Here is a 7500-nt window from a genome sequence, read left to right on the forward strand (position 1 = left end):
GCCAAACCTGGACACTGCCTTCTTTGTTTCACTCGGCCCCGCGGCCCTCGCCCCGCTTTTCCCACCTTTTCACAGCATCCACACATTTCCTGCAGCGATTACAGAAAGTTGAATTATTGCTATTCCTGGTTGTATTATTGGAGTGCAGTTTGATTTGATTTACACAATTTCATTATTTTATCAACATCATCGTTTATTTATTTTTATTTATTTATTTTTTTTTTTACTACCTTAAAAATCTTCGTCTTTCTCGTGGAATGAAGGGCACAGCAGTGCCATAAGCCGACAGACACTCACCCCGCTCTCCATCCCCCTGCTGCTCACTCTCACCATGATACAGTGTGTTCATTTAAACGTTTGTTGTGCTGCCAAGAAAAATCGCACAACTCAAAAGGTAAGCTAATCTGCATGCAGGCATGCTATATGTTCTGTGTGTATTTACAATATTATTGTGCTAAACGCCTGTTTTCTTTGAGAGGGATTTAAACTTAACGATTTTTGCGATCATGTTTCTACTTATCCTTCTCTTCTCTTTCTTCATTTATGTTTCAGCCGTTGCCGCAACAACCGCTATGTAAGAAAACATATTGTGTTTGGAGTCAATGGAAAGCTTATTTTGTGTTCTTTTTAGAAAACCACTTCTTTAGTCGTTATTTCCGATCCATCCGAGGAGATGATGCGCGAAAGAAACAAAGCAGATTTACCGCCGAACAAGCGTACAGCGAGTGCCGCTGGCGCGGCCTGTTTGTCAGCCGCGTTTATTTATATCCATGCCCTACTTCCTGGGTTCACGAACTTTCGCAGGGCCAACTAAAGTGCCAGCACTGAACACCCGTGAGTACAATACAATAGATATAATATAATATGGAGAAATCTGTGTGTGACAGAGTAATACTATACGATACAATACAGTGCAATACAATACAATACATACAATACAGTACAGTACAGTACAATGCATTACAATACAGTACAATATAGAGAAATCTGTCATGACAAAGAGTGATACAATACAGTGGAATACATTACAATACAATACAATATGTGCAATGCAATACAACACAACACAATACAATACAATGCAATGCAATACAACACAACACAATACAATACAATGCAATACAATACAACACAATACAATACATTACAATACAATACATTACAACACAATACAGTACAGTACAATACATTACAACACAATACAATACAATACAATACAGAGAAACCTTTTGTGACAAAGAGTAATACAACACAACACAACACAAATTAGTGTCGTACAATACATTTGGTGTCATATACTGTACCATGTCAAACTGATGCAAACTAGGCCTATTGGTTTGCTCTGCTTGGCCAAATTTCGCGCGGCTAACAGTGAAAAGATGGGCCCACCGCTCTCAGCCAATCAAACGAATACAATTGCAATGCAATGCAACACAATGCAGCCTTACGCAACAGAGCACAACACAACACATCGACTCATGAGATACGAAGTAGTGTATGTATATGGCTTTGTCTGATCGCAGTGACTCTTTGGAAAACCGAAACTGAAAGCTGAAACTGTTTGGCGTTGTATTACACCTCCAGATTTTTCTGTAGTTGTGGAATTAGGACTGCTTTCCCAGGGCTGGCCAGTGTGTAGGGCAGACCCCAAACCTGCCTGCTGCTTGTGGCTGTGACATGCAGAGATTTGGCTCTTGTGCCCAGAGTGGTATCTATCTATCTGTCTATGTATCTATCCTGCATTGTGGTGCCTTGATGTTTGTTTTAAACCCTTGCAACAGCAAAAAAAAAACAAACAAAAAAAACAACAACAACAAATACACAAACGGAGAGCACCATCTTAAAACACACACACACACACTTACACCTACACACACACACACACACACACACACACACACACACTTACACCTACACATCTACACACACACTACACACACACACACACACACACACACATTTACACCTCCACATCTACACACACACACACTACACACACACTTACACCTACACCTATACACACACACACACACACACACACACACACACACTACACACACATTTACACCTACACTTATACACACACACACACACCTACACGCGCACACACACACACACACACACACACACACACACACATTTACACCTCCACATCTACACACACACACACCTACACACACACACACTACACACACACTTACACCTACACCTACACACACACACACACACACACTACACACTACACACACACTACACACTACACACACAGCCCACACTTACACATAAAAAGATGAAGCATACAGATTACCCATTTGAAAAAAAGAAAACATATAAAATAAAATACAAACCACCATGCAGACAACAAAACTCAGATCACTCACACAAACAAACTCTTAAAAAAAAAAAAAAAACAGAAAAAAGGGAAAAGGAAAAAGCTGATTACACCAGCCAGCCAAACAAACAAACCCTTGAGATTAGGAGGGGTGGGGAAAAAAAAAAAAAAATGAAGAGAAGAGAAAAACAAACGAACAAAACACCCCCCCACCCCCCCCCCACCCCACCCCCCGTGCCCCCACAAAAAAAAAAAAAAAAAGTTTTAAAACAACCCAAAACAAGATCAAGAACAGACAATACCTCCACCTGATCACAACGCCTCCCCCACCTAAAAAAAATTTTAAAAAAAGAAAAAAAAGAAAAGACCCCCCCCTCCTCCCACCTCCCACCATTCCCACCCTCACCTCACCCTGAAACAAAAGCAAACAAGCAACCAGACAAAAAAAAAGGAAGCTGCATGCACTCACCAAAACAACCCCCCCCCCCCCCCCCCCCCCCCCCTTGAAACTGAAGTCAAGGGATCGTGTGAGGCAGGAACCTGACACAGATCCCCGACACAGATCCCTGAGCTGTGAGTCCCCACCCCCCCCACCCCCCACCCCTCCCTTCCCTACCCACCACCCCCACCCCCCTTCACAGCTCAGCTCGACAATCAACAGTCAGCAGTCTTTACTGTCCGCTCTCTCCTTAAACGCAATACTGTGATAAAACACAGACTTTTTATGTTACTTGTTTATTTTTTTTATTCATTTGTTTATTTCTTTGTTCACTAATTCAGTGATGTTTCCCCTTTATGTGTTTATGCACTTTTTTTCCTTTGTTTTCCTATTGAAGTGGATTTTTCCTACAGAAATTTTGCCAGGAACAACCCCTTTTGTTGCTGTGGGTTCTTTTCATTGCGCTAAGTGCATGCTCACAAGGGATCTCGGTTTATCGTCTCATCCAAATGACTAGCATCCAGACCACCACTCAAGGTCTAGTGGAGGGGGAGAAAATTCTGGGGACTGTGGGATTCGAACCAGTGCGCTCAGATTCTCTCGCTTCCTATGCATTACCACAATGCCAACACTCCACAGACTGTTGACAAGTGTGTGTGGGCAGGGCCTGATTGTCCCAGTAAAGCTCAAGACCTCAGCATCTTGGTTTTCAGTCAGCAGCTGGTCAGACTCCACCAAATCTGTAGTAGAGTTTAGGACTGCTCAGTTTGTGTTTGGAGTCTGGACTGAAGTTTAATTTGATAAATTATTGTTTGTTTCATTCTGTTTTGTTGCTTTTACATTGATATTGATAACTAAGAAGGTGTGCTGATCAGTACTGAATTGGTTCCTAATTAATTAGACATCAGATTTGTGCAGTTAAATGTTGTTTTATTTATCGGTAAGAGACAGTGGTTTGGGTGAACAACACAACAGTTGTACAGTGTAGCCACACAGGTGTGGGAATTCGTTGTACAGTGTAGCCACACAGGTGTGGGAATTCGTTGTACAGTGTAGCCACACAGGTGTGGGAATTCGTTGTACAGTGTAGCCACACAGGTGTGGGAATTCATTGACAGGTGTGGGAATTCGTTGTACAGTGTAGCCACACAGGTGTGGGAATTCGTTGTACAGTGTAGCCACACAGGTGTGGGAATTCGTTGTACAGTGTAGCCACACAGGTGTGGGAATTCATTGTACAGTGTAGCCACACAGGTGTGGGAATTCGTTGTACAGTGTAGCCACGCAGGTGTGGGAATTCGTTGTACAGTGTAGCCACACAGGTGTGGGAATTCATTGTACAGTGTAGCCACGCAGGTGTGGGAATTCATTGTACAGTGTAGCCACGCAGGTGTGGGAATTCGTTGTACAGTGTAGCCACACAGGTGTGGGAATTCGTTGTGCAGTGTAGCCACACAGGTGTGGGAATTCGTTGTACAGTGTAGCCACACAGGTGTGGGAATTCATTGTACAGTGTAGCCACACAGGTGTGGGAATTCGTTGTACAGTGTAGCCACACAGGTGTGGGAATTCGTTGTACAGTGTAGCCACACAGGTGTGGGAATTCATTGTACAGTGTAGCCACGCAGGTGTGGGAATTCGTTGTACAGTGTAGCCACACAGGTGTGGGAATTCGTTGTACAGTGTAGCCACACAGGTGTGGGAATTCATGGTACAGTGTAGCCACACAGGTGTGGGAATTCATTGTACAATGTAGCCACACAGGTGTGGGAATTCGTTGTACAGTGTAGCCACACAGGTGTGGGAATTCATTGTACAATGTAGCCACACAGGTGTGGGAATTCGTTGTACAGTGTAGCCACACAGGTGTGGGAATTCGTTGTACAGTGTAGCCACACAGGTGTGGGAATTCGTTGTACAGTGTAGCCACACAGGTGTGGGAATTCAACCATCAAGTGTCAGCATCCTGAGAGTGTGCTGTCTTTACTGTCCTGTCTGTCCTTAACCCCTAGGCTGCCTATATGACGTGATAATTCGTCAGTGCAAGCATGTACACTTCGCTGCCACAGTGACGGGATAACTCGTCATCAAAATATTCTGACTTTTCACTGGTTTGCATTTAGTTCGTTGATAAAAATACTGGTAGCTTTAGCTTGGGGAATCTTTCTAGATTGTATTCATAGTTAGAAACACCATCTACGTCATGAGGCAGTCCGTTATTTGAATGTTTTTGTTGGGTTACTGTCACAGTGTTTGCCTGACTCCTCTCCTCGCTCGCTCAACAAAATGTCGGATTGATGCTGTGCTCAAGACATGCGATCATGGCGAACTGAATCAACCAAGATTGCTTTCTTTATCTCACTCCACCCAGGTGTGAACAGGCAGCTGACTTTGGTTGGGGAAGGTTGAACTGGCAGGAGAGGATAGGGCCCTGCCTTTCTGTGCTGAGACATGGAAACAGTGGATATGAATTCACTGCCCCCATGGTGGTAAAACACTGTGGGACCTTTGACCTTCAACAATATCACCACACATGCAGAGATGCCAACAGTTACAATTTCACCGTATTTTGTTACGCTCAATCGCAGTTTGTTTAGACAATACACCAACATCAAAATTGTTCCAACGAGTTCATTTTCGACTGCATAGCATGGTCACATACTTTCCTGTCGTAACATTACCCAGACGCTCTTGACTTAACGATCACGAGGCCAGGGCAGTCACCACTAACCTTGGTCTCACGTGATGATGCTCAGGTTATCGCATTTGTGTTTACATTGAAACAGCGTTGAGTGGACCAATCAGCTTAATCGTTTGCCAGAACAAAGAGAGAACGTGGCTGAATCAAGTTGTGTCTCGGTTAAACAGCGTCTGTGTCCGTTTGCTGATGTGGCTTAGAGTCCGAGTGTTCCTACCAAATTCAAAATGTACGAGGGTCATTCAATAAATAAGGTGAATTTTTCAGTATAAGGACTTCTAATACAGATAGAAGCTTACTTTTTTTTTTTTTTTTTTTTTTTACTTCTTTTTCACATGGATTTAATTTGTTTTGCAGATTAAAAAAAACTTTGAGAGTTTTGGCGATTAACAAAGATGGCCGACCAAGAAGCATGCTCCAGGATTGAACAGCGGTCAGTTATCAGGTTTTTGGTTGCTGAAGGGTGCAAACCAGTTGAAATTCATAGGAGAATGTCAACTGTGTATGGTGCCACATGTTTCAGCTGAAAAAATGTCTACAAGTGGGCTAAATTGTTTAAAGAAGGACGGAGCAGTTTGAAAGTGACGATGAAGTCAAAAGTGTTGCGAGCGACTGGCTGAGACATCAGTCCAAAGATTTTTACGCTGAGGGAATACGGAAGCTTGTGCACAGATGGGAAAAGTGTGTGACAGTGCTGGGAGACTACGTTGAAAAAAAAAAGAAAAAAAGTAAGCTTCTATCTGTATTAGAAGTCCTTATACTGAAAAATTCACCTTATTTATTGAATGACCCTCGTACATACCAAATTTCCTGATTATTCCTACACTGCTGGAGTTGAGCCATGTGTGAGCATGCCGACAGTGTGCTGTCCTGGCAATCCAGTCTGTCCTGGAATAAGCAAAAAGCAATGTTTTTACAATGTAGCCACTAAGTGTGGGAAGTAAAATTAATCATCACCCTTTTTCCACACTTTTTTTTTTTTTGGCCTGGAATTAGCCGGTAAAGTCTGTGCTGTTATCACAGTTAGTACGGTAAAGTGTGTGCTGTTATCACAGTTAGTATGGTAAAGTCTGTGCTGTTATCACAGTTAGTATGCTTCTCACAACAGCTCAGACCTGTGGATGTATGTCATTGCCTGGCCATCTGGTTTTGCTGGCAGTAGTTGAAGGACATAGATCTGTAATCACTGTGTGAGTGGAGAGGTGATGGTATCTAAGCCCTAACCTATGGCTGATGGTATCTATCATCTGAGGCGAAGGGATGTTGGACTGTGCTGCTTGCCAGGCATCTGCTGAGCAGATGTGGTGTAGCCTATATGGATTTGTCCGAACCTCCTTGAGAAACTGAACTGGCATCAGAGCAACATTGTTTTAGCTTTACAGCACTTTACAACTGTTTCTCTCTCCCTCTTTTTCTGTCTGTCTCTCTCCCTCCCTCCCTCCCTCTCTGTCTGTGTAGCACATGTGCCTAGCAGCAAGCAGCCCTTACAACTATCTGTCTTTAGCTCTCTCTCTGTCTCTGTCTCTTTCTCTGTCTCTGTCTCTGTCTCTCCTTTTCTCTGCCCTCTCTCAATTTCCGTCTCTCTGTGTCAGACTAGTTTGCCTCTCTCTCTCTCTCACACACACACAAACACACACACACACACAAACTCTCACACACACACACACACACACACACACACACACACAAACTCACACACACACACACACACACACACACACACACACAAACTCACACACACACACACACACACACACACAAACTCACACACACACACATGCACGAACACACACACATACACATACACATTCACCAACCAACTTATCAGCCCACCCACTCCCTCCCTCCCTCCCTCACCCAGCAACCCACTTGCTCACGCTTTTCACACACTCGCTCCGTCTCACACGACTAAGTGACCGGCTCCGAATCAAATCCCTCACACTGCAGCCACAGTCACAGAGGAGGATTGGACGGAGGGGGGGGGGGGGGGGGCAGGGGGTGGTTTAGGGGAGGGGGAGAGAGAGGAGGGGT

General features: G+C 43.9%; 1 protein-coding gene across 1 annotated transcript in view; it reads left to right on the forward strand.

The window, feature by feature from the left end:
• LOC143297884 (uncharacterized) overlaps window positions 1-7500 on the forward strand; it is a 50987-nt gene that overhangs the window by 29379 nt on the left and 14108 nt on the right. The window lies entirely within an intron of this gene.

Source organism: Babylonia areolata, chromosome 23 (assembly GCF_041734735.1).
Source record: "Babylonia areolata isolate BAREFJ2019XMU chromosome 23, ASM4173473v1, whole genome shotgun sequence".
In the NCBI taxonomy this organism is placed as follows: Eukaryota; Metazoa; Mollusca; class Gastropoda; order Neogastropoda; family Buccinidae; genus Babylonia; species Babylonia areolata.